Source organism: Euphorbia lathyris, chromosome 5 (assembly GCF_963576675.1).
Source record: "Euphorbia lathyris chromosome 5, ddEupLath1.1, whole genome shotgun sequence".
Taxonomy (NCBI): domain Eukaryota; kingdom Viridiplantae; phylum Streptophyta; class Magnoliopsida; order Malpighiales; family Euphorbiaceae; genus Euphorbia; species Euphorbia lathyris.
In genome coordinates this window covers 3,039,824-3,056,133 of record NC_088914.1, presented here as the reverse complement: position 1 = coordinate 3,056,133, position 16,310 = coordinate 3,039,824, and the positions used below count along the sequence as shown (strand labels likewise).

The 16,310-nt window shown below is 30.0% G+C and overlaps 1 non-coding gene across 1 annotated transcript; it reads right to left on the bottom strand.

Moving 5' to 3' along the window:
- Positions 1-11,539: 11,539 nt before the first annotated feature.
- On the bottom strand, positions 11,540-11,611 carry TRNAD-GUC (transfer RNA aspartic acid (anticodon GUC)). The gene has a single exon. It is a non-coding gene; the product is annotated as a tRNA-Asp (tRNA).
- Positions 11,612-16,310: the final 4,699 nt, after the last annotated feature.

Genomic DNA, 16,310 nt, shown 5'->3' with positions numbered 1-16,310 from the left:
CTTAATACCTAAAATTCAATTTATACAAATTGACAGTAATTAATACCTAAAATTTAATTTATACAAATCGTATGGTGGTGATTAAAACAATCGTATGGTTTAGATTCCCACCTTTTAAATCTAATATTTATAATTTGATAACAGAATAAAACAAAATAATTATAATTATATAAATTATAAAAATAATTTTATTATGCGTGGAATAAGAGGAAGAATTAAAAAACTAACGGATACAAGTAAAATATTTATCCAAACTCTAGCTTAAATGTAATTAATTAATTAATTGTTATATGTATTTCTTTTATTAATGGTTTAATACCCTTCCAGCCCCTCAAGTTGGTCCAATACTGCAATTGACCCCGTACTTATACTTTTAACAAGTAACCCCTCAACTTACTTATTTGGAACAAATAACCCCTCAAAATGGTCTACTTATTTTCGAGTTATAAACTAAACTTCAAAATGTAACATAAAAATCAATCAATTTTATACTTTCTAATATATGGCCACTAAACTTCGATTAATGCTTAAAAATGACCATTGCTGAACTCAAAATAGAAAATTTCAAGAATTTATAATATGTTAAACAACTTTAATTTTTCAGCGTTTTCATTTTAAGATCATTTAGGTGTTATTTAGTTAGGAGGAAGAAAGTAGATATTTAGAGAGGGAAAGGTCTGAAAATGGTGGTTTTGGAAAATAAAAAACGTGATTTCATGGTTCTAAACAACTTTAATTCTTAGACCTTTCCATTTTGAAGTGGTCAACAGTTATTTTGATGTATTAATTGAAATTTAGTGACCATAAATATAAAAGTAGGCAAAGTTGAGTGACTTTTATGTTTCACTTTGAAGTTTAGTAATCATCCTATAAAAATGAGAGCATCTCCAACAGCCTCTTAAGTTGGCTAAGTTAAAATTTGAGGAGGGAGAATGAAAAATCAACTCCAACAGCCTCTTAGTGGCTCCTCAAATTACTAAGAGCTTCTCCACCCTCTCTATTAATAGAGAGTCTATCTCCACCTCTTAGTGTCTCTTAACTCATTTTTTAATTAATAATTTATTATTGATGAGTCTCTCTCCTCACATTATTGGTAAATATAACAACAATTAATAATTTCAATGATAAAATAATAAATAAAGAGTGAATATAAGGAGTATTGTTGGAGATGGTATATCTTAGTCACTCTTAAATCACTAAGAGTCAATTATTTATATTATTTTTAGAGAGTGCACTAAGAGTCTGTTGGAGATGCTCTCAGAGCATCTCCAAAGAGTTTAATGGTCATGGGTGTAATTATTAAAGCCTATTTTTTTTTTATAGTTTGTCTGATTTCTCGGTTCGAGGCTCGTCAGGTACCTTTAAGTGGATTCTTTCTTAATTAAAACTTTGTGTGTATGTCAAGACTCGAACCCGAGACCTAACTTAAACGAATTGGGACCTTTAACCACCAAAATCAATCTTAATTAGTAGTACATAAAGCTCATTTTAGGGTTAAATTATAGAACCAAAATTAATTATGTCCACATTCTTTTAAAATCATCAAAGTGGTCCTAAACTTTGGAAAACTCATTTTGTTCTCATAAAACAATGAGATTAATGGAGAGTAGGGTTAGGGTGAGTGTGACTAGAGTATGCATAGATAAAGACTTAGGAAAAGGTAAGTTCCTATATAAGCCTGGATTTTATAATTTTAATTAAAAAAAAAATAGAAACGTTTTAAAATAACAATGACATCAGTGGCGGAGCCAGGGTTCAAGGTCCGGAGGGGCTCTATTGCACAAAGATTTTTTTCTAAAAACAATTGAAGGCTTGATTCATACACTACAAAAAAAAAATACCCCTGTACCAACACTTTTGTAAATGCACTTCTAAAAAGTGTCACTATAAAATTACTTATTTACTTTTATTTACTCCAATTTTATCCAACTATCTCTTTACTTATGGTGAAACACCAAGTACAATGCAAAGCCCAGTTATAGTTCGCTCATTTTTTGCCCATCAATGCATTTGTACAAAACCTAAATGGATTTCTATGTTTTCCATTGAGATAAATCATATACCGTTTCACGTATGACAAGAGGAACACGATTACGATTACGATTGCGATGAATTCGCTTCACTACCAGATCACAATCTGAGACTCTGTTACATTAAGCAACTTAGTTTAAATGACTTATGCCATATTCTAATGGACAGAAAACAGTTACCTTAGCTATGGACCAAAGTTCCGCTTGAATTTTTGAAGAATTATGAGATGTGCATTTGATTCTCTCTTGCAGGAAGTTCTAAAGGATAGAAGCAAAGTTAATGAGTTGGTTGAATTGTTCAACCCTGTAGTCAGAGCACTTGATGGGATTGCAGGACAGTGAGTATCAATGAGGGTTAGACAATATGAAGATGGCATTATTGATGTTAATTAAACTCTTCTATCTTATGTTCTTAATTCATTATGTGCCTTTATGTTCAGGTCGATTTGGAGTCCTTGAGGGAAGCACACATCCTCGAGTCTGGTTTGCCGAAGAGGTACGTATAACTGCAGAATGAATGATGTTTGTTGATCAAGTGCTATGAGTAAACATTTTAAGCTCTATCAGATCTTTATGGAAAATATTTTGCATAGTTGGTTGTGTACAATTTTATATGAATATAACTTGGAGATTTTGTGTTCTCTCGGGCCTTTGTTGGAGCTCTTAAGGAAAGTTTATATTTGAACTGGAGTTCCAGGTTTGATTGCAGAAGTGAAGAAGGCTTCTCCAAGTAGGGAATTCTCAGAGATTTTAATTTACAGCATAGTGAAACGTTTTTGTATTGACAGATTTACTTTCTAATGAACTAGTTTTGATAATTGTTGTAGCAGTTATATCAATTTGACAATTTTGGATTATATTGTATGAGAAATGAATATTAACTCCATTACATAATATATGAAAGTATGTTCTTAATATTTGGATAAAAAATTTAGTTGATTTGATTCATTAAAAGTATTTTGTAATTATATATTTTATTATAAAAAGTATTGAAATATTTTATATAAAAAAAATAATTAAAAAAATGATCCAAAGGAGGTTTAAAAGTCTCTAGTTGTAAAACCGTCGGTAAAACGCTGCAAAATCGTCAGTAAAAAAATTCAAAACTGTCATACCGTCAGAAAACCGCCCCAAAACCGTCGTAGCAACGTCTGTTGTAGCAACGGTACTGCGACGGTTTTGAAAACCGTCGCTAAAGTCTATAGCGACAGAAAAAACCGTCGCTACAGAAGCTAAATTCCGTCGGTAAAGACTCTTTTTTTTGTAGTGATAGTAGTAAAATCTAACTTTTTCAAAATTTCTATAATATAATGGTAAAATTGATATTAATTGAAAACATTAAAACTAAGTTTATACCTTTTTAGAAGTTGGTCAAATTTGTAATTCTCCAAAAACATGAAAATGAAATTTGATCCTAAAAAATAATAATCATGTAAACAAAAAAAGAAAAATACCTCTAACGTTTATAGTCAGGAGCAATTTTACCCTTAACGTCTAAAATGGTACAATTTTACCCCTAGTGTTGGTATCTAAGAGCAATTTTAACCCCAATATTGATAAATTGGATCAATTTGAGAAATAATTTATTAAATTATTTTTTGGTCATGAATCTTCTCATATACATTTTATATGTGCATCATTTTATCATTAATTAGTAACAAATCACAAACATATAATTAGATGTGGAAAAAAATAAAATAAAAAATAAAAAAATACTGTATTTTGTACGAGTTGAATAATAAAAATTCAAATATTTCATCAAATCGACCCAACTTGACATTGTTAAAGGTAAAATTGCTCTTGGCTGCCAACGTTAGGGGTAAATGCATTATTTTAGACGTTAAGGATAAAATTGCTTCTGGATGTAAACATTAGGAGTATTTTTTTTTTACCTTATCCCATATAAATTAATACTAATTAAGAGCTAAGCTACTAACACTCAATTTAAAGTAAAAAATATACAATTAAAAATAATGATAATAATAACATTTTCTATTCTACTAGCGTGAACTCCGTGCAATGCACAGGATGCCTTATAATATTCTGGTGTCAAAAAAATAAAAATAAAATCAAACGATGACTTAAAATTATAGTAATCAATAAATTTTAAATTTATAAAAAAATTACATATTATATAATCTATCCATATCACAACAATTTAAAACTAAAATGAAGTATACATTACATATTACTTAAATTCCAATATTCAATTGTGTTTTGCTTATGATGATAGGATGTTTTCAGAATTTTGTCAAAAGTTAAAATAACATATAAATAACTAAAACTAAAATAATTCACAGCATTTGACACAAAAATCAATATTTCATTTCTTATACAAATAAAAGTAATTTTTAGTACGGTACAATTAAATTGTTTAAAACTGATAAATTGTAGAAATAAACTAAATTGCTAACAAACAAACCCTCTCAAATAATGAATTTGATTAAAAACAACTAAGCAAATTTAATTGTCAAAATTATAAGTGCAAATTCAAAAGCAGAAATTACAATGAGTAAAAACTCACCAAAAGGAAAAAATCGAACCAATGAATCCCAAAAAAATGGAATTTTTTTATTCTCATTTTTGGCAAAAAGCAATAAAACGTACAACCCAGTAAGAATCTGTATCTTGTGATGCTGCAAAGTGTAAAGGCTGTAACCATGGGAGAGAAGAGGGAGAAATTTTTTTGAACACCATAACGGATTGAAGTGTAAGTGAACAGCAGAAGATTGCCATTATAGAGAAAAATGTGCAGCATCGATCTCTCAAATCACCAGTCCCATATCAGAGGAAATTGCAAGAGGGGGAGAATAAATTAATTGAAAACTCAAAACCACAAAAAAAAGCAAGTAACACATAAACAGTTAAAACTCATATTGAAATAGTAAAAGAAGAAGAAAAATCATTACATTATCTCGTGTCTTTTCATACTGATGAATCTGTTAGTGGCACAACAAACTCCATCCACTGCCAACAAAGTTAGCAAAATACATGAGTATAAGTTTCATATTCTATATCAAGAATTGACCACTCCAGCGTAGTCATATCTACAGATTTGAAGAGACAAATAATATCACTTCTTGCTTCATCAGAGATGAAACTGTGTAAAATACTTGAATAGCAGAGTTAACTGAATCATGTACGTTATGAAAGTTTCACTGACAGAAATTGTAGAGAGTTCAGAACACTTCTTCTCCTGTCTCTATTGCAATGTATCTATCTCCTGAACACGTGCAATCCAAACTTTTAGTTGTTCCTCCTTCAAGAATATGGTCTCCTGGTCAGCCCTATGCTGAAAGATAAAATCAATATTAGAGCACTTATTTCAAATAGAGATAAAATATATTCTTGCTCAACTGCTTTTTAAAATAAATAAAAATTGAACAATGTTCTCATTTCAAGTGTGAGACTCGATTAGAGGAGATAAAAGTAGAAATTTACAAACTCTAACAATTACAATTTAAATGGAGCTCCCTTGTAACCTCATGATGGCCAAAAAAATGTCTGGGAAGGGAAATGATCCAATTACAGCAATAAATTTTCATAAATATATCAAAATTTTCGATAAAACGGATCCAAATAAACACATAAAAATTAGTTGTACAAAAATAATCCTTTGTGCATGTAATCTGTTCCACAAACTATAGTAGATTAATCTTGAAGAAAAAACTTCATTGGAAGCTCTTGCAAAAGAAGAGTCGGAAAAACATCAAAAACCACAAAGAATAAAAGAATCAATGGGTTACAATATAAAATAAGTTGTACCATTCAATCAATTGTACAAATTTGAAACTACATACATACAACAACTTAGTGATAATTTTTTAAGTCTTGCAACACAAGGCGTGTTTGAGTAATAATAGAAGAAAGAGTGATTGGAAGTGTTTATCATTAAAAAAAATTAGGATCTAACTAAAGCCACACACAGATGAAGCAATTAAACCATCAAACAAATCCCAATCAAGACACAGAACAACAAAGTCTTGTTTCGGTGTACAAAAGATAAAAGTAACTACCTTCAGATATGATTGCAAGAACAAATATTGTCTCCAATTGCACGAACAATAGAGAAAGTGAAATAAAGACATTGAACCTATCAAGCGCATTAATTGATGAAGCAAATTAGTGTTACTGCTTCATATAGCCTGATCCAAGAAAACAATAATTGAGGCTAAAGATTAACCCAATCCCGTCAAACGAATATCTGAAGAAGCAAATTACCTATCATGTACAAAATCACCAACAATGAAGACATTGATTGTAAGCAGAGAAGGAAATGAATCTGCACGTAAAAGCTCAAAAGAAAAATAGCATGAGTAAAAATAAGAGATAGCTAGGACTAAAGAAGAACGAAAGAGTGATACCGCAATCAGAAGCAAACTCGCCACCAATGCAGAGATGGCTTCGAAATAGAATAGATGTAGCTCTCTCTCCCTAGTACATCGTTTATGCAAAAAATAAGAAAAAGTGGATACCTTTAATCTGTATTCAACCCATCAGCTAACTCAGGAGTTTAATCAGTATTAAACCAAGAAGAGGGAAAGTGAAAGTGAGGTTACCCCATAACATTGATAGGCAAGTGGATGCTCAATTTGGACAGTGAGCTCATAAATCAAGTTGATAACATGCCAAGGAAAAGAAAATGAAGATTTGTGCTGATAAACTTTAGATTATTTACTTTCTGATGAAGACCAATCGCAAACTATTGAAGATTTCTTATGCATAATTAATTCCTCTTTCCCGATTATACTCAACTTCATCCAGCCGACAGTGGGTATAGCGGTTTTTTTTTTTCAAAGTAATGTAGAAAAACGGCTTTGAGAGAAAATGGGTATAGCAGTTCAAGCACGACCAAGGAGAGTGCAGTAAATTAAATTAAAAATAAATAAAAACCTAAAAGATAAAAATTAGTAACAATCTTCCTAATAATATGAAAATTACAGGTAAGCACATGAGCTCTATAAATTGGACACATCACAACCTTAGTATCCAGCTTTAAGTATATTAATAGATTCATCTTACTATACCCTTATCTTTTTTCTTTGGGTAATTAATTTATTAGTCCCTATATTTTGACAAAACACACTGTTTAGTCCCTGTATTTTCAAAAACACACACTAAAGTCCCTAACGTTTTTCTCGGTGAACTGTTTAGTCCCTAATGTTTTTCTTGGTGAACTGTTTAGTCCCTGCCGTTAGACTCTCATGAAGATTCTGTTAGTCAATTTGGATTTGTGTTCTTCTTTTCCTTTATTTTGCTTTCCTTTAAACTCTAATGCATCTGAAATCAACTTTGAGTGTTCTTGTTCTTAATTTTCTTCTTAATCGTTTAAATTCGTAAGCGTTGAGTCTGTTCTTTTTATTGTTCTCCATGCAAATAGCTTCTTCTTCTAAATTGGATTACTCTTCTGAAGTTTGAAGGTAAATAGTAAAGGGTAATTTAGTCATTTCCGAAGTCATAAACGGTAAAAAATGTAACAAACAGACGGAAGGACTAAACAGTTCACTGAGAAAAAGGTTAGGGACCTTACCATGTGTTTTTGAAAATACAGGGACTAAACAGTGTGTTTTGTCAAAATATAGGGACTAATAAATTAATTACCCTTTTTCTTTTATGATCTCTGTCTAGACCTGACAATTATCGTGTTCGAGTCGTGTTCGTGTCGTGTCATTTCGGGTTCGTGTCAAAAAAGAGTAAACCCAAACCCAACCCAAAAACTTTCGTGTCAAAGTCGTGTTAACCTGTTCGGGTTAGTGTCGATTTCGTGTCGTGTTTTCGGGTTACATGTAATTTTGTTATGCATATATATTAATAATAACTCTTAAAAATATAAGAAGATATGGTACTGTTTTTAAACATTTTATATCATTTTTAGATTAGTATGTTAACAATAATTATCGAAAAGTTCGATAATATCATGTTAGAGGGTCATGTAATGTGTTTATAACAATTTAGGAAATTCAAATCAATATTTGCAATTAATAATTATAATTTTATTATCTGTATTAATAAAGTGATATAAAAAACACGAGAGAATATAACAATAATTTTCAATATCCGTGTCAGTTTCGTGTTTTCGGGTTGATACGAAAATGACACGAAAATTAACGTGTCATTTCGTGTCGTGTCAACTTTCGTGTCGTGTCATAAAACCCTAAACACTAATACTAAAAAAGCATGTCGTGTTCGTGTCGTGTCATCGGGTCGTGTGTTGTTTTGCCGGGTCTATCTCTGTCCTTATGTTAAAAAGAATACAATTAAAATAAATATAAAATAATAACATAAAGGATTCTGATATATGCAAGGGTTTTTTTTTTTTGATAAAATATATGCAAGGGTTTTGATAAAAAAACAAAAAAGTAATTAGATAAAAAAAAACTCTCTCCTCTCCCTGCAATTTCTTCTTCTTCTTTCAAAAAGAGAATCAGTTTCTATTCTTACTGGTTTCATTCTGTGTTTTCTGATTTCATTCTCTGCTTCAATTTTTCTCTGTTTTCTGGTTTCATTATCTGCCTCAATTTTCTTTAAATATGGGATTTGGGACGTGAAAATATGAGGGTAATTTGAAATTTTTTTACAAACAAGATGGGGCTGAGCCCCATCTTTTTCTTCTTCTTCGGCCATGGTTAGGGGGGCTCCCAGCCATGGCATCTCACGGGCGGAGCTCCAGAAACCACCCCTAGTAGGGGTGTTCCGGCAGGCCGGAGGATCGGCCGACCCTCCCCGCCCTCTCCGGCTCCGCCCTGAATGGCATAATACCCATTTGACTCTCTAAACTAAGACATTAAAGGCAATTAGGATCGTAAACTATCAAAATCATCAAACAAATCCCTGAATTAACAAAAAATAATCAATTGTCCCCATTCTAAACAAAAATCTTCAATTAAGACCTCATCGAAAATCATTCAGTTGAACAGTTTCAGACCATCTTTTTCAAATTCAAGTTGAACCAACATAAAGATTATTACAGTCTATATGAAATAGTCATAATTTCTGATTTTAGGATAAGATGGGAACATAATTGATGATTTTTGCTTAGTTTAGAGACCTGATTGATGATTTTGATAGTTTAGAGTCCTAATTGACTTTGAAGCTTTAATTTGGGGATCCAAATGGATGTAATGCCAATAACAATTTATAACAGAAAGGAAAAAAATAAGGGCAAAGTACGGAAAAAAAATACTCGTGGTTTACCTTATTTGCAAATAGAGGAATGTGGTATGTTTTTTTACAAAACAAAGTATTTAAAATTAAACTTTTAAGTAATTGGTGATAATCAAAAACATTTTTTAATTTTTTTTTCAATTACATTTATATATTGACAAAACACAGATCCCAAAATCAAATTGCAATTGTGTAAAATGAAGTTAAATATCAATTTAGTTTATAAACTGTTAGATTAGTAAAAAAACGTAAAATTCCACCATATTATTTATTTTTTCGATTTAGGAAGTTATTTTTTTCGGGGGTTGTGTTTTGCTGATATGCAAGAGTAATTTTGTTAATATAAAAATGTATTTGGCTGTAATCAGAACTTAACTGTGTTATTGTAATACTTTGTTTTGTAAATAAAACATATTGCAGACTTTTATTTGTAAACTTTTAAATCAATACCTCTGTTTACAAATTGGGCAAACTACAAATATTTTTTCGTACTTTTTCTAAAAAATAATAATAGAAAAGGAATATATTATTTTACTAAAAACTTAAAAGCTACAAAATCTACTTTTTATCATTAGTAGGAGAAAATTTTGAATACGGATAGAATGGTTTTACCTTTAACGTTTAAAATCATGTATTTTTACCTTTTGATATTGGTAATAGAGTAAATTTACCCTTAACATTAACAAGTTAGATTAATTTAAAAAATAATTTATCAAATTGTCTTTTCAATCATGAATCATGTCATTCACACATCATATTGCATCATTTTATCATTAATTAGTAACAGATGATAACCATAAGAATATACTTGAATTTGTTAAAAAAAAAATAATAAAAATTATACTGTATTTTGTATGACTTGAATAAAAAAATTCAAATATTTTATCGAATTTAAAAATATTAATCTTAATAAAATTGTTAAATCACAAAAAATATAGAATATTTTTTTAGAAACAAGTGCAGAATAAGGAACAAAAATATATATCTTATATAATAATGTCTGAAATTAATTAGAGACATTAGAGCATCTCCAATAGAGGGTGCTTAAAAGAGTGCCAAAACTTAACTCATAATCCCAAAATATACTATTTTATTGTCTCTTTCATCCACATCACTTTTGGCAACATTTACTTAAAAAATGCTTCAATAGAGGTTGCTTGAAAAGTTGCCATTATAATCCTACAAATTATTATTTTATTATAAATATTAAAAATAAAAAGCTCCAAATTTTATTATTTCTAGGAGATGAACCATATATTTATATTAAAAAAATAATAAACAAAGTTGCCAAAAATTAGCAACTTTCCTTGGCACCCACAATCACTCCAATAATCGGCACCCTTTAAAAGTTGTTAAATCTGATGCCACATCAGCTGACACTCTTTTGGACATCCTCTATTAGAGATGTGCGGAATGGAAATCTCAAGGAAAATATTAGAGGCATCGAAATATAACAACCCCTGCTATGCCATGATGGCCGCACTTCGATTTCTGCTAGCTTACTTTCAAATTAATTCATCCAAAAAATGCGATATGACGTGATTTGAATTTTATTTTAAGATAAATTGATTGTCAATTGCTATATGAAAATTATTAGGGCCTTAATCGAGTTGAGTTGAGTCTTGGCCTATTTATGCTCGGTTAGTCAGAAAAATAATAAGCTCGAGCTCAACCCTAGTTCATGAGAAACTCATTAATTATGTCCATGAATTTCACCAAACTCATTAATTACGTTCATTTGAAATTTCTTGAATACAAACATGCTCATGCACATTATAATCGAACTTGTTTATTAGCTTATTCATGAACCTATAATTGAACGTACTGATGAGCTTTAGAACCAACTTTTGTTGTGCTCAAATTCGGGTTGTTTATAAATCGAGCCAATAATAAGTGGCTCAACTCATTTACGGTCTTAAAAGTTAGGGTAAATAATTTATTAGTTCTCACTTTTTTACCTAACACACTGTTTAGTCCCTTATTTTGAAAAACAAATTATAAAGTCTCTATCCTTTATCACTATTAACATTTTGGTCCTCCTGCTTATTTTTTTTAGATTGTTAACCGTTATATTCAGCATAAACAAATAGACACCTGAAAGCTAATATATGTTTGGTTAAAAATCTAAAAAAAATAGACAAAAAAAATCAAAAGACTAACGGTGAAAAAGACAAGTACCTTAGGATATGTTTTTCAAAATAGGGACAATGTGTTACATGTTTTGTCTTTATTCCTACATATATATGTAACGATTTCCGAACTTCAAAATGTTACACTAACCCCCGCTCAATATGCTTATTTGGCAAATACCCACTAATTTTTTTAAAAAAAATTAAAAAGCTACGCGCCGTTGCCGGGGATCGAACCCGGGTCACCCGCGTGACAGGCGGGAATACTTACCACTATACTACAACGACTTGATAGATTGCTAATACTAAATGTCTTATAAAATAAAGAAATTGATAAACCTTTAATTAGACAACAGAAGAAAATAATTTAAAAAAAAAAAATAGGGATGTAAACAGGGTGGGGCAGGATGGGAAATGTATTTTTCATTCCCGTCCCCGACTAGTTGGGTATTCTCTATTTCCGTCCCAACGAGTTAAACAGGGAGAAATTTGTCCCCATCCCTGCGGGGATCCCCGCCTTTTACATATATTCCAAAACTTTTTTTTCCATTCCCCATTCCATGTTCCCTGCGGGGAATCACTGTGTTTATGTTTAAAAAAATAGTAATGCCTACAACTTTTAAGAATTAGTAGCTAATAATACCAAAAATCAATAAACATTCTCAAATTTTCCAAACCATACAAAACTAAAAATTAAAAACAACCAATCACCTAATTAATAAAATGTACTTAAATCATCCGAAAAAATCAATTATTACGGAAAATAGTCGGAGATCCCCATCGGAGATTAATGGGGATCCCCACGGGACGGGGATACATTTCCCCATCCCACAACAGAAGACAAAACTATCCACATCCTCGTCCCATATAGATGTTTATCGAAGATTCCCTGTTCCTGTTAGGACGGGTCACCAACAAGGACCATTTACATCCCTTTATATATATATATATATATATATATATATATATATATATATATATATATTGCGTTTTAGTCTAAGTTGATTCCTTGATATAAATCTCTGGAAATTTTATTTAACAATTATTAAGAAAAGATAAGAATACAAGTTTTTTCTTTCTTTTTACTTAACATATCCCCAGTGAGTAGGGGCTGGAAATAAGCCGAGCCATTTATGAGTAATTTGGTGGTCGGTTTGATAAACATTGAGTTCATTTTGATTTATAAACGAACCATTCGTGAACACGATTTAGATACTCGATTCATAAACGAATCGAACTTGAGCACGACAAAGCTCGCAAGAAGGCTCGATTATAGGTTCATGAACAAATTCATAGGCAAACTCGATTATAATGTTCATGAATAGTCACGATAGAGGCTTGTAAACAAGCTTGATAGACGCTCGTAAATAAGCTCATGATAATATCGAATATTATTTATATTTAATACTTATAATTTGATATGACGATATGAAAGGGATTTAGAATTTTTAACTTCATATTTTCATTGCATTCACTTCTCCTTCTCACACTCCTCTTTTCATTTCCGCCTCCCTCTCCTCACACTATTTTTTATTTAATAACTGAAAATAAGTTTTTAATGTTTATACATGTAAAATTGTATTATTTCATTCGCTAAACATAATATTATTTTATTTGATATTATTTCGTTCGAAACAGAATAAATGAGCTTGTTCATGAACATGCTTAACGAGCTTCTTGCAAGCAAAGCTCGTAATCAAAATAAATGAGTTGCTCGTGAATAAGTTTATGAATAAAAGAAACGAGTTGCTCGCAAACAAGTTTGTGAACAAAATAAACGAGCAGCTCAGGAGCTAAACTCGTGAACAAATGAGATTCTAATTGAGCCGAGCTTAAACACAAATTTAAGCTTGAACTGAACTTGAAGCTCGGCTCGAACTCATTAACATTATGACGAGCCGAGCCTGAAGATACAAAATCTCGGTTCGGTTACAGCCCTATTACCGAGAGTATAATATTTTATTTTCTAAGAAAACGTGTATAAATATATTCCAGATAAGACATTATGAATCCGAGTGTATCTTTTAATTTATTAGCTTATATAGTTTTATTATATGATTATCTTAGATAACTTAATTTATTATTTTTGAAAGAAAACATGTGCTAGACAGATTCATTTCTGAACAATAAATAAATATTTTGGTGGACTGAAAATTACATAATTGAACTATCCTGATATGACATTAATAGATAGTGGGGTCACAATTATTTTATGTATTTATATTATATTTATCTATATATATATATGGTTCACTCTTGTTGGGTATCACTTATCCATGGGTACCTACAAAAATGTGTGTAGAGATTTTTTTAATTAATATAATTTATTACCCGATTATTTTGTTTTAATTCATTTTCTCTTTCATAATAAATATTTTCTAGCAAATGAAAAATATGAATCTTGAAAGTTAGTGTCTTTTAAAAAAAAGTAATTTCAATTAATTTTATTTCATGTGACACATTAACCAATACAAAATTAATTATGTATAATCAATTAGTTAATTATTTTTTATTTAATTATTTATGTGAAATTCTAGACCACAAAATATAATTTTAGACCTTAAAATATAAACACTAAATCCTAAATTATACTAAGAACTAAACTTTAACGTAACGTAACACAATATAACGTACACAACGTAACACACCGTAACACAACACAACGAAACGTAACGTAATATAACGCAACGTAACAAAATGTAACATAACGCAACGTAACAAAACGTAACGTAACGTAACATCATGTAGCGGAACGTGACATAACGGAATGTAATGTAACATGATATAACATAGCATAACGTAACGTGGTGTGATGTAACATAATGTAACGTAACGTAACGTAACGCAACATAATATCACCAAACGTAACATAACTTAACATGATGTAATGTAAGGTAACGTAATAATATAGGCTCAATTTTTTTTTTTTTTGACAAGATATAAGCTCAATTTATAAATCTTTAGGATTGCAATCTCAATTTATGAATCTTAGAATGGTAAGCTCGATCTATAAACCCTTAGGATTGTAAACTCAATTTGTAAATCCTTAGGTTTTGTTTTACTTCTTTATGCTTTCATTTATTTATAAACAATCATCAAGCTTATAATCTCTTACTAACGTAACGTAATAAATATAAGATCAATTTATAAATCCTTAGGATTGTAAGCTCAATTTGTAAATTCTTAAGTTTTTTTTATTTCAATAAGCTTTCATTTATTTATAAACAAGCAATGAGCTTACAATCCCTAACATAACATAACCTAACGTAAGGTAATGTTACGTACCTTAATGTAAAGTAACGTAATATAACGTAACGTGACATAACTTAATGTTACCAAAGTAACCTAACTTAACGTTACCTAATATAACATAAAGTAACATAATGTAATGTAATATAATGTAACGCAACATAACGTAACTTAACATGACGTAATGTAACGTAACGTAATAAATATAAGCTCAATTTATAAATCCTTAGGATTGTAAGCTTAATCTATAAATCCTTAGAATGGTAAGCTCAATTTGTAAATCCTTAACATTTTTACTTATTTTAGCTTTCATTTATTTATAAATAATCAGTAAGCTTACAATCCCTAACGTAATGCAACGCACCGAACGCAACGCAACGTAACGTAATAAATATAAGCTCAATTTATAAATCCTTAGCTTTTGTTTTATTTATTTAAGCTTTAATTTATTTATAAACAATCTTTAAACTTACAATTCGTAACGTAACGTAAAGTAAAGTAATATAATATAACGTAACATAACTTAATGTAATGTAATGTAACTTAACGTTATGTAACTTAAACATGACGTAATGTAACATAACATAATAAATATAAGCTCAATTTATAAATCCTTAGGATTGTAAACTCATTCTATAAATCTTTAGGATTGTAAGCTTAATTTGTAAATCCTTAGTTTTTTTTACTTCTTCAAGCTTTCATTTATTTATAAACAATCATTAAGCTTACAATCCCTAATGTAACATAACGTAACATAATGTAACATAATGTAACGTAATATAACTTCGTTATGTAACTTTACGTGGCGTAACGTAATGTATCGTAACATAACGTATTAAGCAATCATTAATCCTTTATTGACGCTATCATTCATTTATAAATAGCCATTGAGCTTACAATCCGTAACGTAACGTAACGTAACATTTTGGGATAAGGTACAAAGATACCCCTAACATTTACCATCATAAGAAATTTTACTGATAACATCTAAAATGTTGCCATTTGACCTCTAACGTTTATAGTGAAGAGCAATTTTACCCTAATGTTGACAAATTAGGGTGTCAATTTCAGACATCATTATAAAACAAATATATGCTATTAATTGTTTTGTACCAATTGCATATCAATTGGTTATAAAAAAAAAAGGATGTTGCTATTTACCCCTCAAATTGCTAGTTATCGCCTCTATTGGACAATTTTGCCCTTTTAATATTTTTGCATCAAAACTGAAATTTTGCATTTTGGGGTTAATAATTTTTTTTACCCTAGAGGGTCACGAAAACCATCTGGCCAATTCTTTCGACTCGTAATCATCCATTTCCGGGGTTCTCGGGTTGTCACACATCAATTATTTTCATAATTTCAGTTTTGATCGGAAGAGAGAACCAATTAAAAGTTTTTGAAAGAAAAATATGAAAAGGGCAAAAATATCAATACGAGAGCGGTGATAAGTAATTAGGGGGCGGTGAGTAGCAATCCACACAAAAATTCATATTTTTGTGATTTAATAATCAAATTAGAGATTAATATTTTTATATCAGCCGAAATATTTGAATTTTTTCCAACTCGTACAAAATACAGATATTTAAAAAAAATGACGTTTAATCATATATTTATGATTTATTACTAATTAGTGATAAAATGACGAAAATCTGAAATGTGGATGAGAAGATTTATGACCAAGAAGGCATTTTGAAGAATTATTTCTCAAATTGATCCAACTTATTAACGTTAACGG